The sequence below is a fragment of the Meriones unguiculatus genome, chromosome 11, assembly GCF_030254825.1.
Source record: "Meriones unguiculatus strain TT.TT164.6M chromosome 11, Bangor_MerUng_6.1, whole genome shotgun sequence".
NCBI lineage: Eukaryota > Metazoa > Chordata > Mammalia > Rodentia > Muridae > Meriones > Meriones unguiculatus.
Window position 1 is genome coordinate 9,460,941 of NC_083359.1, and position 18,055 is coordinate 9,478,995.

Genomic DNA, 18,055 nt, shown 5'->3' on the forward strand with positions numbered 1-18,055 from the left:
ATCTGTCATGAAGGTGTCAGCCAGCTGGCTTCTTGTGAGAGATAGGAAAGAACTTCCAGGCCCCTTTTCATGGCTTGCATGTATGTAAGCCATATGCATACACAAATAAACACACACACACACACACACGTTTTCCTATAAGCTAGAATCTTCTCCCTCATCACCTCATCTTCCCTCAGTACACATCTGTGTCCACATTTGGCCTGACTCAGTCTGGCCAATTCTTGTGCCCAAAGTAAAGTCTACTTTCAGAGGTGTGTGTGTGTGTGTGTGTGTGTGTGTGTGGTGGGACGGGAGGTGATAAGAAAGAGGAAGGGAGAAGAGGACAGACAGAGGGGGAGAGGGATAGAAAGAGAGGAACAGAGGGAGAGAGTGCTAAAAAGATAATTCTATCAGTAAAATGCCCAGCACACAAGCATGAAGACCTGGGTTTGATTCCAAACCCACTTAAACAGGCACAGGCTGGAGAAATAGCTCAGGTGACAGAGAGATGGAGAGGTGGCCAACAGGTATGTATACACACATGCAGGCAAAACAGACACACATAAAACAAATTAACTCTAAAACACATTTTTAAAAATCTCTCTTTTTTTTTTTAAGTGGCACTTGTTTGTAATTCTAGTATTGGGGAGATAGAGACAGCAGGATTCCAGCCAACCTAATCTAATCAAAAAGCCTCCGGCCAATGAGAGACCTCGTCTGGACAATTAGGGCTGGGAGGAGGCAGGGCTTAAAAACAAGGCAGGCAGCACCTGAGGAATGGTACCTAAGGCTGACCTCTAGAGTCTGTACCAGTGTGTATGCGCGCATGCGCACATGCATACACACGCGTGCGCGCGCATACAGAAGAAAGAAGGAGCATTGCACGGACACAGATTGTAGTCACTTCAGTGTCTGTTTTCCCCATGAATCATGAGCACACAGGGTTTTTGTCTCCATCAGGCAGCATCCAATGCTGTCCTCTCGAACCCTGTTCAGAAGAAGTGGTTCAGTAGAGGGAATTTAACTCAGTGACTAATTGCGAGGCTGGAGAAGGACCGAGAAGCCAACAGGATGGCAAGCTACCCAGAGACTTGCCACAGCAGGGTCCCTCTACCACCTGTATGTGCAGAAAGACAGAGTTAAGAGGAGAGAGGTCCATGTGATAGCCCACGCCTTTAATCCCAGCACTCAGGAAGCAGAGATGGGCAGATGTCTGAGTTCTAGGCCAGCCTGGCCTAAATAGCAAATTCCAGGTTAGCCGGGCAACATAGTGAGACCTCACAGAGAGACGGGTGATGAGGATCATGCCACGGTCCTACAGCGGTAGCTGGGACCACCTAAGCACCACTGTCCAAAGCAAAAATCAGGAAGAAAATACTCTGGCCTCCCCCTCCTAGAACATTCCAAACTCCTACAGGTGCCTCTCGCTGCCTTGCCAAAAGAACTGACAAGAGAGCCTACAAAATATTTGTGGGAAAGACAGAGGGAGAGGTGGGGAGAAAGGAAGAAAAGGGGAGAGAGGGGAGTAGGGGAAAGAGAAACGGATGGGGCAGAGAATCTGAGGGGGCAGAGAATCTGAGGGCGCAGAGCTTGCCACTTGCACATTGTCTTACTTCTCTGTACCCCGAGCCTGCTGCAGCGCTGAACTGCTACGGACAGAAGATGCCGGGTACTGAGATAACTGAACATTCCTGTGGAAACGCAAGAACAGAGCAGGCTAGACCAGGGGCTAAGAGTAACCTGCCTTACACAAAGGCAACGAGAATGGAGGTGAAAGAACAGAAAATATAAAGCTGTGGGAACACTGAGAACTCAGAGGGTAGGAAGACAGGGAGTCCCACTAGCTGAGGATGCCAGCAATGAGACGAGTAAGTTCTATCCAGCACCTTCGAGCTCCTCCAGAAACGATTATGAGACTCCCCTCTTATTTAAAGTAAGATGCATCCTAATATAAAAACACTCTGCCATTTCTGGAATGGAATCTATGTTGTCCAGGTTTCTGACTCCTTGATATTCTGCTGAACCCATCCTGGCGCACACGTCATCTGGAAACTTTGCCTGTGTCTCGCTTTTACGGGCTTCTGCTCTTCCTACCGGGGTTATTGCTCCTCAATAAACAGCCTCGATGCCTGTGTGTTTTCTTATTCTGTGACACATTTTAATAGCAGAAGAGCTGTCATAGCCAAGCTCAAACATGTAAAGGTCAGGATCCCGTGTCAGGACTGTCTATCACACCCCTGCTTTTTGACAACTCACTGTCCCCTTTGCATCCATCCCAATCCCCACCCCCCCAAGACCACAAACCCTGAGGAACTCTGAGCTCTCAAGCATTGCATGAACACAGGTTATAGTCACGTCAGTGTCTGTGCTCCACATGAACGGTGAACACACAGGGAAAGTTTTTATCTACATCAGGCAGCATCCAATGCTGTCCTCTTGAACCCTGTTCAGAGGAAGCGGTTCAGTAGAGGGAATTTAACAGTGACTAATTGCAAGGCTGGAGAAGAGCTGAGAAGGATGGACCCAGCCACACTGGACCCTGCAAGTGAAGTACAAGAAAGGCCTCGCCGTGTCCTGCCAACGCCGCCCCACAGAGCAGCTTCTGGGAAGCGTTATCTGGCATGGCCTGCTCCCAGCTCCTACCTTCCTGGCCTTGTGCTCACCCTGGCCTGGCTTCTCATCCTCTTTGTAACTAACTGCTCTCTCATCTGTTTCCTGACCCAGACGTTAAGCTTAAGAGCCTTTGTGTCTTATCCTCTGTGTTAATCTCAGCACCTGCCACATGGTGGGTATTTACTGTGTATTTATTAGCAGAGTATTATAGGGTTTAGGCATCCCTAGTACAATATCCAAACTTTCTTCTCTCTCTCTCTCTCTCTCTCTCTCTCTCTCTGAGTACTGACATGATACCATTCATGGAAAATCCCAACCCTGACCTTATGTGGCACATCACAGTCAAAACACAGACACACTAAGAACATAGAAAACTTGCCAGGTGCAGTGACACATGCCTGTAATGCCAGCACTCAGGAAGGCAGAGGCAGGTGGGTCTCTGGGAGTTCGAGGATAGCCTGGTCTACAAAGCGAGTCCAGAACAGCCAAGGCTACACAGAGAAACCCTGTCTCAAAAAACCAACCCGGGGGTGGGGGGGGGAGAATATAGAAAACCACTTGTGGGTGATGAAAACAAGGTACACATGAAACATACATGAACTTCAAGACTTAGCTCCTGTCTTCAAGAAAGCTCCCATATATGCAAATACGCCAACATGGAAAGCAGCTCAGGTAAGGGTTGCTCAAACTAAATATAGCCCTGACCTTAGCAACAGAAGAGGAGAAAAAAAATCCTAGTGTGTTCTCCCGGGCAGGTAGCATGGTGCAGGCCACCTGGAAAACAATGTGGCAACCGGCTGCATTCACACAGTTGTCCCTCAGTACCCACGGGGGACACCCCACCCCGGCTGCCCCACCGCACACACGCCAAGTTCACAGATGCTCAAATCCTCGTGTAAAATGGTGTCAGATTACTGATTGCCCCTGGTACAAGGCATCGCTGTAGAGACAGTGTTGTGTTTAAGGAATAAAGATAAGTGGAAACAGCTGTACATTCTTAGTACAGACAGAATGTCTTCCTCGCCTTCCCCAGAGACAGGGTTTCTCTGAGTATCCCTGGCTGTCCTGTACTCGCTTTGTAGACCAGGCTGGCCTCGAACTCCCAGAGATCCGCCTGACTCTGCCTCCCTAAGTGCTGAGAGTACAGGTGTGCGCCACTGAGCCCAGCTCAGGTAGGATGTCTTAAGGTTTTGGTTTTTGTGTTTTGGGGGGCGGTTGATTTTTGTTTTTCTTCCACAGTTGGTTGAACCTTTGAGGTCAACCTATGGACACAGAGGGGTGAGCTGCAGGTATATGTCATGACAAGGCAACACTGCTCTTGTGTCAAAATCCCACAGCGATTCTCACACAAATCCCCAAGAGGATGGTGTGAGTTTCGCTCAGCGTCTCAAAAAAATAAAACAACAATAACAACAACAAAAATACATGCACATAAAATAGTACCTTTTAAAGTATATATGCAACAAAAATGTACACATGAAACACATTAGAATGTCAGCTGGATGGGAATAAGGAAGAGGCAGATGGAAAAAATGAAACAAATAAGCATATGAATCAATGAATGAAAGGACCAGAAAAAAAAAGAGAGAGAGAGAGGGAAAACGGAAAACTGCTAAGACCGAGAATATGACTCATTCAGCTTTCCCATGGAGAGTACAATTCATTCTGTTTGCCACGTCTGCAGTCTGAAATCCCTGGGGACAGAGACTGCAACTGAACAGTGAGACAGGAAGTCAAGTTGATATTAATCCCATCAAAGGTCAGAGGGCAAAGATTTCCTCCTATCCTGTAGGATGACTCTTCACTCTGTTAATTCTTTTGCTATGCAGAAACTTTTGGGTTGGGGTGGGGAAGGGGATTCTCCCTTTATCCACAGAATCTCTCTATGTAGCCCTGGCTGTCCAAGCACTTGCTGCGTAGAACAGCCTGGCCTTGAACTCACAGAGATCTGCTTGCCTTTGCCTCCCACTGATTAAAAGCATGTGCCAGAAAGCCTAGCTAAACTTTTTAATTCGATGGATATCCATTTGTAAATCCTTGGACTGTTAATAGTCCTGTTCAGAAAGTCATGGGAGGCCTGGATGGTATTACCTCCCAACACATGGAAGGCAAATTAAAAAAGAAGTTTCAGGTCTTACTTTAGGAATTTATTTATTTATTTATTTATTTATTACAATTTATTCACTTTGTATGCAGGCTGTGGCCCCCTCCCTCGTCTCCTCCCAACCCCATTCTTCCTCCCTCTTCTCCCCCATACCCCTCGCCTAGTCCACTGATAAAGGAGGTCCTCTTCTCCTTCACTCTGACCCTAGCCTATCAGATCTCATCAGGACTGGCTGCATTGTCTTTCTCTGTGGCCTGGTAAGGCTGCACCCACCAGGGGGAGGTGATCAGAGAGCCTGCCACTGAGTTCACGTCAGAGACAGCCCCTGCTCCTCTTACTAGAGAACCCACTTGGAGACTGAGTCTCTGGACTACATCTGAGCAGGGATTTTTAGGTCCTCTCCACGTACAGTCCTTGTATGAGGTTACTTTAGGACTTTGGATCCATTCTGAGTTGACTCTGGTACAGAGTGAGAGAAAGGGCCCTTTTGTTTTAGACTTCCAGGCAAGGCTATACAGTTTCCCAGCACTATTGTGCATCCTGCATGTCAGGCATAAAGAACTCAAAAGTGTAAATCGGAAGGATGAACACCCACATGGAAGCGGGTAAGGAAACGAAGAAAACAGGTTTGAACTCGAGAGAGTAAGCACATAAGCACATGAAGCAGTAAACGAAGGGGAAATGTTCAGCAGCTTACAAAATGTTTCTTTCTATTTTACTCATCACTAGTATGAGAGGCTGTGAGTTCAAAGCCAGCCTGGTCTCCATAGCAAGTTCCAGGCTAGCAAGGATAACATATCAAGCCCCTGCCTCAAAAGAGAAATGGTGAGAGTGAAGGAGGAGAAAAACCACTATTTTGTACAATTAATATATGCTGATTTGTAAAAATTATGATTTGACAAGCTAAGCCCATACTTAAGTTATATGACCTCAAAGAGCCTTTCAAACACAAACATTTAATTATACCACCTGCTGCAGACAGAACCCAGACAACCTACGCAGACAGTGTCAGCTTTGAGCTTTAAATCACCATCCTGAGCACAAAATAAAAATCAGGTGTATGGTGAACGAGGGACAGGACGGGAGGGCACTGCTTCCTGCTTCCTTCTAGCTCGTCTATCAATTGACATCAGTAAGCACCAACTGTTAGCCAAAAAGACACAGGGCGTGTCACTAGCTATGTGACCTGGACCAGCAGTCACAGGGTCCTGTGAGAACCAGGGGATCAGAAGATAAAGAGACAGGTAAGTTTGGGATCCGGAGGTCTTATACAAGGCATGTTTTATGCCAAGCAAGCGTGTTAAGGTGCAAGATCTTGGGCACAGGGGGGAAAAAAATGCAACATCTTACGTGGGACAAGGTCAGCAGAGACATCATCAATGGACCAAGTCAGTGAAAGCCGAACAAACAATGTTGCACAGAGCATCCCAACAACATTGCGGACTGAAGATAAAGCAGCCTTGGCACTGATAACCACAGCTCCATATGGTGGGAAGAGCTGGGTTCTCCGGATCTGAAGTCACGGCTCCCCCAAGGCCCTGACCCAGGCCAGTGCCAGCTCTGCCAAGCATGCTGCTGGTTCTGGATGTTCCTTCTCCATACACCCCAGGCCACAGGGAAAGCCTCAGTTGCTCAGCCCAGCCCTCAACGGGTATGACCTGCTGCCCAGTCCTCAAGGATCCCCAGTGTGGAGAGCAACCAAACTCAGACATGAGAGGTCTAATACACCACAGAAGGGAAGAGGAGACGTCACGTGACCAGAGACAGGGCCAGAGTGTGGACAGGTAGAGACCATGATGGGGTTGGGGGCAATCAAACTGTGGAAAAGAGGTGACCAAAGCTTCAGACTGCTATGCTGGGTGATGCTCCTGAAGAGACAGTAGAGAAGAAAGGGGGAGATCATTTTAAACCCTGGCTCCGCCCCGCTCTGCATGCATACTAGGGAATTTTTTCCCAAGTCAAGAAATCGTTCTTTAATTATTATAGTTTGTGTCTTGTTTTGCTTTTTTTTTTTTTTTTTTTTTTTTTTTTTTTTTGTGCTGGGGATCAAACACAGGACCTCACACAGGAGAGGTAAATAGTCTACCACAGACCTATGCACAGGCCCTAATATTTGTAAGTATTAATGTTTACACCTAAATAGTCACAAATTATTTTCTCTTCTTGGGATGAAAAACACTTGATCATCTGCCAGAAGTCGTTTCCAATTTTCAGTATACTGCTGCCGAAGCGAGTGTGCCAGAAGCCATTCCCAAGTGTCCTGTGTCCATGTTTCTTTGAAGAAAATAGGAGAGAATTTTTGCAGAAAAATCAACATAGAAAAGAAATGACAGCAAAGGATGCTGAGGCTGTAGGAAGATGGGAGTCCTTCCTTTCTTCTGTTAGTAGGAATGCAAGCTGGTGCATCCACTATGCAAATCAGTGTGGAGAGTTACCACAAACCAACCAACCAAACAAAAAACAGGGGCTGGAGTTTTTAGGCTCAGTGGTTAAGAACACTGGTTACTCTCCCAAAGGACCAGGGTTCAGTTCAATGCATGCATCTGTAATTCCAGTTCCAGGCGATCCAAAACTCCCTTCTGGCCTATACAATCACCAGCCACGAACACGGTGCACAGAAATACACGCAGGCAAAACCCACATGCACATACAATAAAGTGTTTTTAAAACTACAAATAGAACCTACCGTACAACCCAGCTATGCCTCCTGGGTATACACCCCAAGGACTCTCTACCCTACCACAGAGACATTTGCACGTCTTTGCTGCTCTAATGGAATCAGCCTAGGTGTCCACCAGCTGACAACTGGGTAATGAAAACGTGGTTCGCAGTGCACTTTTATTCAGCTGCGAAGGAAAATGAAACTTTAAAACACGCAGGTAAATGGATGGAACTAGAGAATATGCTACGTGAGGGAACTCAGGCACAGAAAGACATATATGTGTTCATATATGTGTTCTCTTTCACATATGAGTCCTAGCTCTCCATTTTTCTATAGGTACTGGGAATGGGTGGAGGGTGGTGAACACCAGGAAATTATTAAGGAGTCCAGAAGAAGGGGGGAAAGAAGAGGTTACAAGAGTTAGAGGACAAATATGGCATCAAAGTCGAAGGGAGATAAGGAGACAGCAGAGTTTAATCTAGGACAGGGGCGCAGGGTGGAGGGAGCTTTGACCAAAGTTCTATATAAAACAACATAAGGAAATTTGTTACACTGTATGCAAATTAAGAAATAAAAGGCAAAGTTGACTCTTGGATGGCACGTGGGACTGAGTTCTCGCCATCCTATCTAATAAAAGTGTTTTTGTTTCAGGGCCTTTTTGGTTTTTCAAGACAAGGTCTCTCTGTGTAGCCTTTGACTGTCCTGGAACTCACTCTGCAGCCCAGGTTGGCCTCAAACTCAGAGAGCCAGCTGCTTCTGCTTCCCAGTGACTAAAGGTACATTGCACCATGGCAGTGGCAAGGGTCTGTACTGGACATACAACTTTCCTCTGGGGTGGAGTGCGTTATGTGGGGGACAGGAGCCTTTGTGGCCCATCCCCAGAAAAACCCTCCCTTAAAACTGAGTGTGTAGTGAGCTTCGGGGGTGGACACCATTTCACAGCCCCCGCTGGGGAGTTAAGCACATCGTACACGACCTGTGGGGCGAAGACTCTTGGAAAATGGGCCCTGGTCTCCCTCAGACACGGCTTCCCTTTTAATGTTTCTCTTACTGAGCTTGAGTATGGCCATGCAGAGTCCTGTGAGCTGTGGTGAGTGAATCACCAACCCTCCGGGTGGCCTTGGCTCCCAGGAGAAATAAACTCAAGATGAAAGACTGGACCAAGACGATGGACTAAGCATATATTTCTGCCTTTCAAGTGGCTTCACATCACCTGGAATAACAAGTATTATTTTTTAAAAAACAATCAATAATAATCCTAGAAGACAGGAAACAGCGCCAGGGGCCAACTTAAATGCCTCAGGTATTCCAGCAATGTCAGGAGTACTCAGAAGCAGACCATCTAGGCAAACCACCAAACCACACAGTGAGCTCGGGAGGAGGCTGTCAGGCACTGGAAAACACTCGCACCGCCCTGGCTCCAAATATGCAGAAAGAGAGGCAAGGACAGAACCCAACCACCCAGTCACGAGGAAACAGCAGCTGGGATGGCTAGGAGTGCTGGAACCTTCCCCCGTAGCCTGAGTCACCGCAGCCCACGGTACACCCCAAGCAAGAGCTCACTCCACAGCATCTAACAACCCAGCAATACCGAGAGGAGGCTCCAGCACACGGGACAGGCAAGGAAGCAAAACTCATCAAGTTCAAAGAGGAGACGCTCTTGCTTGAATTCCTCCCCGAGACAACTTGGGTCTGTGCTTCAATTCTTGCAAGCTCTTGCTCAACACACACACCTTGGGTCTGTGTTCTCCACTTTGTAACAGAATCTGACAGGGACGGTAGGTACCAAGGCGTGAAGAACAAGATTCCACGCAAGTCCGGCCGGCAGCAGCCAAAATCCACGACAGAAACGGCCTCAGCGTGAAAGGAAGGCAAGGAAGGCAATGCCCAGACTGGGTCTTTCACAGCTCACACGGGTTACCAGAGTCCCCATCCGGAAACCTAAGAGTATTCTCTTTGTCACCACAAACCCAGATGATCACTTGAGCCCTGCTTTAGATATGTATATACCGTTAGGGGAAGCCAAGATAATTTATCTCAGCAAGCACAGTCAGCAGCTACTGAGAAATCCAAAGTTCAAGGAAAGGCTATTTCAAACACACAAGAAAATGAGCAGAATGAAGAGGAAGAGGCCAATGAAAACTCGTGTGTGTGTGTGTGTGTGTGTGTGTGTGTGTGTGTGTGTGCCCGCGCGCATGCGTGCGTGTTGTGATAGAACAGGTCAAGTCACAGGCAAATGTATAAAAAGCAAAGGAACTCTGAAAAGCAACAGTAATGAGGTTTAAACACTACTGTTAACAATATAACCATCTGAAAGCAAGGACCCTTTGATAGTGTTTCAAAGAGGGTCTCAGCAGGATTTAAGAGCTAAACTGTTTATATCACTAATAAACTTAGAAACTTAGGGCTTCTCATCAGATGGAGGAAAAAAGTCTCAAAAACGAGAGTACAAACACTCAGAGTTACCACAATTTCTTTGGGGTTGTTTATCTCCCACACTAGGGTGGAACCCAAGGCTTCCCACTTGCCAGACAGTCCTCTAAACTGAGCTACATTCCCAGCACATACTGTTGGTTTTCTGCTCTGTTTTTGATTTGTCTGGTTGTGTATCTACATGTGTTTGGGGATTTCTGTTGTTTTGTATTTTTGTCGCTGCTGCTTTGAATTTGGGGGACAGGAAAATGTATGTGGCTCATACTGGCCTTGAATTCCTGGGCTCAAACAACTCCCCTACCTCAACCTCACCATCACCTGACCCTTCAGTGAGCGTGTCAAGGGCCAAAAAGGCAGAGGACTCCCACTGTTCCTGAAGCTTCAGCTCAGCTCAGTATATACTGACATGTTCTGCTTGATCTTCCATCTTCCGGCTCAAGGGCTAGAGAGATGGCTCAACAGTTAAGAGCACCAACTGCTCTTCCAGGGACTAAGGTACACTCCCAGACCCCACGAGGTGACTCGCAACCATCTCTAACTCCAGTCCCCTGGAGCCAACGCCTGCTTCTGGCTTCCATGGGCACCAAGTGTGCATGTGGTGCAGAGACATGCATGCATCCAAAACACCCATAGACATAAAACAAAACACAAATAGTTTGTTGTTGCTGTCTTTAATGAGGGCTGGCAATAATACGGCTTAATGGGTAAAGGCACTGGCCACTAGGCCTGACCGCCTGAGTTTGATCCCAAGGACAACAATGGTAGACGAGAACTGACCCCCACAAGTTGTCCTCTGACCTCCCCACACACAGCCGCACAGGTAGATAAACTGTCACAAATATTTGTTGTTGTTGTTGTTTAAAGAATGGAAATAAAGAACCCGGTTGGCTCAGCCAGGGCTATCAGAAAAGCGTGAGTGTCTGGCCCACCGCTGCCCGTAAAACTGCCAGACCACGTACATTTACTGTTTTTCAGCATAGTGAGAGATGAAGATGGTGGGGGTTGCTGGCATAACCACAACAGGGAGGCCTACTCCCAGATCCATCCATTTCACGCAGAAATGCATGTACTCATCCAACCGAAGGCAGGTACTGGAATGTTCACCGCAATGCTACCTGGAATGGTCCGAACCCGTAAACAACCCAAGTCAATCATGGGAGGGTGGCTAATTATTTTATGGATGTGTACACATATGTAGCAGGCCTTTTTCCTCTGCTCACAATGTGCTCACCTGCCTGCCATATTGGAACAGAGAACAACATGGCTTGGTAGCCATGGCAACACCTGAGCAAAATAGTGCAGGGATAGCCAGGTCTGTGGTAACAGTAATGGAGATGCCAGCACGCTGTTTAGATGGAGGAAGGGAGGGTCACGGGTCCTCACTGGGGAGTCCACCTGTTACTCCTTCCCGCCCTCCTCAAGCTGCAGTGATTTTGAAGGGGAAGAGCATTGAAAGCAGGGATCCATTAAGCAGCATCCATGAGGCCATCATCCATAACAGGGCAGAGCTTAGAGTGGTCCAGCTGCTTTGGGGTCACCTACACTCCTGAAAGGAACCCCTCACTGTAAGTTACCCCAATAAACTCATTGATGCCTCAAGGTGGACTCAGGGGGAATCATGCTTTGGTCCATCATTGGTGCCCTAGCTAGGGTGAATAAGTGTCTCTCTAGGGAAAGACAATATAGCAACAGAGTGAAAACAAACCTACCTCATCCTCTCTAAAGAACACGGAGAAATCGCACCGACGTGTTGCTGGTGGGAAGCAGCCAGGTGGGGAAGGGCACAGACTATCTGTTTCTGCTAAGGAAGAGCAGAAATGCTGGCAAAACTCAATCACCGTATTAGCAATCAAAACATCGGCTATCCTTCTGGATAAGCTGCACTGAGCGGGCTGCAAGAGGAGGAAGGAGCCTGTCATCTTGGAGGCCGATGAAAACCTGTCAACAGTGGAAAGCCAGAATCCCAGCACAAACAACAACGCTGTGGCAAATGCTGCCAAAGGCTGAGGCCTGAACGTACAGGACGCTAGGCCGGGCTCTCAAACAGGACTGTGCCTTGTTTGTGTGAAGACAAGCCGCCTTCCTGCACCCCCACGGGCAAGATTTTAACCTTATCAAACTGCAATCCTGTCAGGTGTCCCTCAGGAACCACGTGGTGACAGGACAGTAACTTCAAACCCACCATAATCCCAAGACGACTTGGAAAAACAGTGATCTGGGCTCTCTCCTCCCTGAAGCCCCACCCACACCTGGGTGTGGCTGACTTTATTACCCATGCCTAAGCCTATGTTAAAATATCTTTAACAAACTATCCAGGGCTGATCCTGAAATTATTTTTCAGTATCAGAGCCACGAATGCTGATTTCGACCTGAGATAGGCCCCTGAAAGTCCAGAATTCCTCCGGCTGCTGCTGAGGTGCAGAAGGAAGCTATGCCTCCTTTACCCCAAAATGCTGATGGAATGAAGAAGGTTCTAGAGCATAAGCTAAATTGCTTCTGATTTTGAGGGCTGGTCCTGATGACTAAAACTCACTGAACTACATACTTACAGTTTACATGCATCTCTGCTTGCATCTCAGCGAGCAGTTGCCACAAAATCTATGGGTGCCTAACCATGTACAGAGTGGAGAAATCTATTTAGCTTTCAAGTCTGGAGTCAGATAAAAATGGAATAAAAACTCAAACCAGCCGGGTGTAGCAGTGTGCACTTTAATTCCCAGTCCTTACGGGTCTCGGTGAGTTCCTTGACATAGTGAGACTCGGTCTCAAAATGAAGCAAACAAACAAACAAAACCTCAATCAAGTAAAAAGCAGGCAGGGAGAACAAGGGGTGGAGACTGGCAATGAATAAGAATAAGCGACAGAAGAACCGTAAGACCCAACTTATCCATAGTCAAACAACTATTGGTGGATGAAAGCAGAGGCCAGTGAGAAGCCCCAGTGCAGAAAGGCACCTACCACAGCCTGCTGCCCCTGCTGCCCTGAGGTACATCTCCAGGACCTACATAACAGAAGCAGGTAACTGACCATGACTATGGTCCGCTGATTGCCACATGTGTGCCCGAGCGTGCGCGCACATACATACATACACACACGCACGCACACACACCAGCGGTTCTCAACCTTCCAAATGCTGTGACTGTTTACAGATCTTCATGCTGTGGTGACCAAAAACCATAAAATTATTTCGTTGCTACTTCATACCTGTTATTTTGCTACTGTTATGAATTGTAAAGTAAACACATACACACAAGAAATAAATAAAATGTAAGACAAAAGCTGTCTATATAGAGACAAAAGTATCTGTCAAGACGGCTCTATCAAGAGAGAGGGAGGACTATGTGGCTAATGGGAATGTAAAAGAAACAAACTATCAAAAACTTTAAAAAAAATAAAGTAATTCCAGCTTCTATGTATATTCATTTTTCAAAAGAATTGAAAACAGGTTATGAAGGGATATGACCCATGGTCATTTACAGTGCTAACGTGAATGCGGCACGCATCCACTCACACGAGACTAGAACAATAGAGAAGCACAGTGTGGCATACACAGAATGATGATGATGATTCAGACTTTAATAGGAAGAACTCTGTGACAGACACCTGGTTCAACACGGCATCTTTAGGAAATCATGCTACATAAAATAATCCCTAAGAACCATATCACGTGAAATACCACACAGAGCACCTAGAATCCAGTCACGGACACACAGAGGAACAGCTGTGTCGGCTCAGGGAGGGCTGATGTGCTTCCTGTTTCGGTTTTCAAGATGGCTGCGTGCTAGAGATTGGTTGGGCAACAGCGTTAATAAACGCTGGCAAAGCAGGTGTCTGAAAACAGTACCCAATAGCACCCAGGTGTGGTGGCGCACGCCTTTGATCCCAGGACTTGGGGGCAGAGGCAGGTGAATTTCTGTGAGTTCCAGGCAGCCTGGTGTACAAGGCAAGTCCAGGACAGCCATGGCTACTCACCAAACTCCCGGTTCATAACACTACAAAATGGTATCTGTTTATCTCTACTTTCCTTTTAGCAATCTGGCAGACTAGAAATCCTCAAATCTCCCATCTACAAAAAAAATGGCAACACTCACACACCCCTCCAAAATTAGTTTAAGAAAGAAACATGGGAAAATCCAAATCCAAGAATGCAGAGAAAATAAAGGTATTCTCAGATATTGTCAACACAGCTTATCATGACTGAATGAGATTTTAAAAAGTGTCCTTTTTAAAGGAGAAGGAAAATGGTCCCAAGATGATGGTCTGTGACGGAAACCAGGATGGAGACTGTGGAGGATGACAGACAGGTAGATAACATCAGCCTTGCTAACTGTGATGAACACCAACTTAGAAGACCATGCCAGTAACAGCAATGCTATCCCAAGGGTTAAGGTAAAAATACAGCTCAGGTCACATGACAAAACTGGACATCTTGGACCTGCTTAGCACAACGGCCAAATGATTAATAAAGAGTTCACACTTTCAATTAAAAATATACCAGAGAGTGAACACAATAAATTCCAATAAGTAGAAAGAATCACAAAGTTTAGTAACAGAAACTAGTAACATAGGAAGGTACAGATCAGTCACATTGATCAATAAGTCCAAAATCCAATTCTTTGAAAGGATTCAGAAAAGAAGCAATCATAACTAAGCCTGACCAATAAAAAAAGAGAAAAAAAGCCTTACCAGGCCACAGAAGAGGACAATGCAGCCAGTCCTAATGAGACCATCTGATGGGCTAGGGTCAGAGGGAAGGGGAGGAGGACCTCCCCTATCAGTGGACTGGAGGAGGGGCATGAGAGGAGAAGAGGGAGGGAGGGTGAGGTTGGGAGGGGATGAAGGAGGGGCTACAGCTGGGATACAAAGTGAATAAACATTACAGTTTATTAATTACATAATTAAAAATTAATTAATTAAAAAGAGAAAAGGGTAATAACATATGGACTGAAATGACATTAGTATAATCAGGGCTATTTAAGGAGGAAACACCATTTTGGGACATCCTTTACAGCCTTGACAAGCTGCAACTTTGTTTTCCTACCAGTCCTTAATCAGTGATAATGAGACAAATGCTACTAGTGGAACCTACTTATTAAATTGAATAATTTTTTTATTGGTTGAGAATTTCTTTCATTTAAGTTTGGGTATGAGTTGGGGAGATGGATAATAACTGAGTTGAACTTAATTTATTCATTTTTCTCCATTCTGTGTGCTATTTTTCTCATATGATAAGTTTGGGTTATTCTAAACTCTGTGAAAGGCTTAGACTATGAACATCATATAAAGTTTTAAACATATTTTCTTGTTTCATGAAAATTAAAGATCATACATTTTTGGCTGGTGAATGAAAAAAAAAAAGAGAAAAGGGTAGGCGTGATCAAAGTGCATTATATACATGTAAGAAAATTATGAAAGCCAGCTGCGAACAGTCAGTGGTCACGGGCCCAAGCGTCCAGGTATTTGGATGCTGGGTCAGCTTCCTAGAACAGGCCAGCAGCAGCCACGGCAGTCTGCAGGCAGCTCCTGCCAGACATCAAGGAACGGATCAGTATAAACAGCACAGGCCTAATTACAGGGAGAAGGAAAACTTCACAGCAGCCCTAAAGAAAATGCTAGTGTTTGGCTCTACCAAACAAACCAAACGTGCATTTTAGGTACTGTTTTGCCGCTGTTGTGGGGGAGGCCTGGGTTTTTCTGCTTGTTTGTCTTCGGATGCCGTTTTGTTGTTATTATCGTTTTTTTGAGGCAGGGTCTTGCCCGGTAGCCACAGGCTGGCCTCCAACTCATGCCCTCGCCTCAGCCTGGGGTGCTGGGATTACATTTCAGGCATGAGCCACCGTACATAAGCTCCAAAATTTCATCATTTAGTATTACAGGATTCTAGCGAGAAAATCCAGCCAAATAACAATGTGTCAGAGATTTTAAAGAAGGGAACCTCCAGGGTCATATCAATGCACGCCGTGCAAAAGCGTGAGGGTTGGGGACGCAGCTCTCCCCGACTTTCAAACTCCGAGGAAACAGGTATGAACAGAGCACACTTACAGAAAACAAAATAACCGCGCGTGTGGCGGCTCCGGCCAGCCAGAGACAGTTAGCACGACCCTCTCTCAAAACAATCAAAAAGCTAAACTTGACGGCTTTGAGTTAATCATGCAAAGCCGTTTTCCTAGGAGTATTAGCTTTGATGATCCCCCGTCCCCACCCTCCGTCTCCGTCCCAAGCGTCCAAATAACAGTGTTTGAAACCAGATAACCCAATCTTAGGAAGCCAAAAACTGATCAAAAGGGTTCAGTCGTGACTTCACTCAAAAAAAACACTTTATCTCTCGCCTCCAGCCACCGCAGTCACTAATGGACACCCGTGTCAACCAGTCCGACATAATTCATCCGATAGAGGGCAAGAAAGAGCACCTTCATGGGATTTTTTCCCCCAAAGCGTAATACTGCTTATTATATAAACTTGCGTGCCGGCATATGCAGCTCCCACAAAACCAAAACTAAGTCATTCAGTGTCAAACTTGTTGAAAAAGGAAAATAAGCACAGGAAACTAATGTTGTTCCAAGGGCATCAAGGAAAGAGAGAGCCGCACTGTTGCGCTCGCGCTAGGCTGCGCACCGCGGGCACACGCACCAGCATCCGCACAGTTCCCTGCACTCCTAGGCGTCCTGCAGACCCGCAGCCCAGCCCCGCCGACCGCCCGGGCAGGACCGGGACTCAGCGGCTGTGTGGTCGCACACCCGGGGCCCCCCGAGTCCCTCCGGCGCGCGCGCACCTGTCCCGGGGGCTGGATCTCCCCAGGGCCACAGCCGGCCGAGCCACCCAGCCCCCGTGCTGGGCTGCTGCGCCAAACCCGGGGCTGGAGGGGAGAGCCGGCCACCTGCCGTGCACACCTGCAGCGCGGTCCCTGCGCTGCCCGCCGCCCGGGTACCCGGGACCGCAGCAGTCTTCCCAGAGGGGCACCCCGCGTCCCCGAGCCAGGACTCCTGCACCCGCGTCTTGTGCCCCAGACCTGTGACCGAGCGGCCCGCACCTCGACTCACCCGCCGTGGTTCACTCGCACCGGACTCCCACGCCGCCGCAGCCTGCAGCTGCCGCGGCTTTCCGCGCTCACGGATGCTCCAGGGAAGGTCCCAGCGGTCCCGCCGGCGCCTTCCCACTAGCCACCTCCAGGGGGCGCCCGCACGCCAGCGCGTGGCTTCCTGGGAGTTGTAGTCCAGGAGCCTCGGTCCACGTCTAGCGGTTTCTTTCCTGCGGCATCGCCTGTCAGCTCACCAGTTCAAACTCTACTGATGGGCAGTCGATGATGGAACATCTCGCTGGGAGAGCGAGAGTCCGTCTTGGCACTTATGAACCACTGCTCTTCTTCTTTTCTCTGTTGTAGCCCTGGGTGTCCTGAAACCCGCTCTGCAGACCAAGCTGGCCACCAGTTCACCAGTGATCCGCTTGCCTCTGCCTCCCAAGCGCTGGGATCAAATGTGTGTGCCACCGCTGCCTGCCAAGCCTTCCTCCTTCACCGCTCCATGTGCGTTCCTAACGAAACTGTGCATAGAGTTTAGGTGAAGGGTATTCAAGAGTTAGAGCCCGAGAGGTACCACACAGACCACTCAGACACGGATCTCAGCTAAGTATTGATGGCTAATTTGAACACCTTTTCCAAGCCGATCCGTCAGGGCCATAGTGAGGACTCGGGAGCCTAACTATGACGTCTACCTGCTCTTAGGGCAGTCTTTATCCAGACCAAACTGAATAAAAGACACTGGGAGGGTAGTAATGCATTTTGGCTAGCTATATCAAAGCAGTATTACGTTTTTGGCTAAGTAGACAAAGTATTATAAGCTAACCTTAAAGCTGTTTGGATCTAGGTGAGGTAAGTGAGGGTCCTCCAAAGTACGTTCTGAGTGCGACCAGGTGTATAGATAACAAGAGTGCAGCCAGAGAGTAGCCAAGTGTGTAGACAGCAACGTATGAGTTATGACACCATTGACTCATAGTGAAATACAAGGTCAGCTCGACTCTGGCAGGGTTTGTTAGTATAGGTTAACCGGGGCCCCTGGTGGGAGTTGTCATTGTCAGGTATGTAGCAAGTTTAAAAGTTTGTTTTGTTTTTTTTTTAACTTGATATCACCTTACAAACAAAATGGAAGCTGAATATGTTAAATACAAAAATGGCTGCAGCTCCGTCTCGAAGCAGGCGTCAACACAAGCAGCTGTACTCCCTGCTAGAACCTCCAAACAAGCTCTCGGGACATTGTTTTTAAAGT

The 18,055-nt window shown here is 47.4% G+C and overlaps 1 protein-coding gene across 6 annotated transcripts in view; it reads right to left on the reverse strand.

Annotated features, from left to right (window-relative positions):
- Specc1 (sperm antigen with calponin homology and coiled-coil domains 1) overlaps window positions 1–16,951 on the reverse strand; it is a 250,854-nt gene extending 233,903 nt beyond the window's left edge. For 3 of the 6 annotated variants that reach the window (XM_060363570.1, XM_060363566.1, XM_060363571.1), the window contains exon 1: window positions 16,835–16,936. The gene's annotated coding sequence lies outside the window, so the exon portion shown is untranslated. Of the gene's footprint in view, window positions 1–16,824 lie in introns of all 6 variants that reach the window. The other 3 variants (XM_021639172.2, XM_060363568.1, XM_060363567.1) reach the window with 3 other exon arrangements.
- Window positions 16,952–18,055: the final 1,104 nt, after the last annotated feature.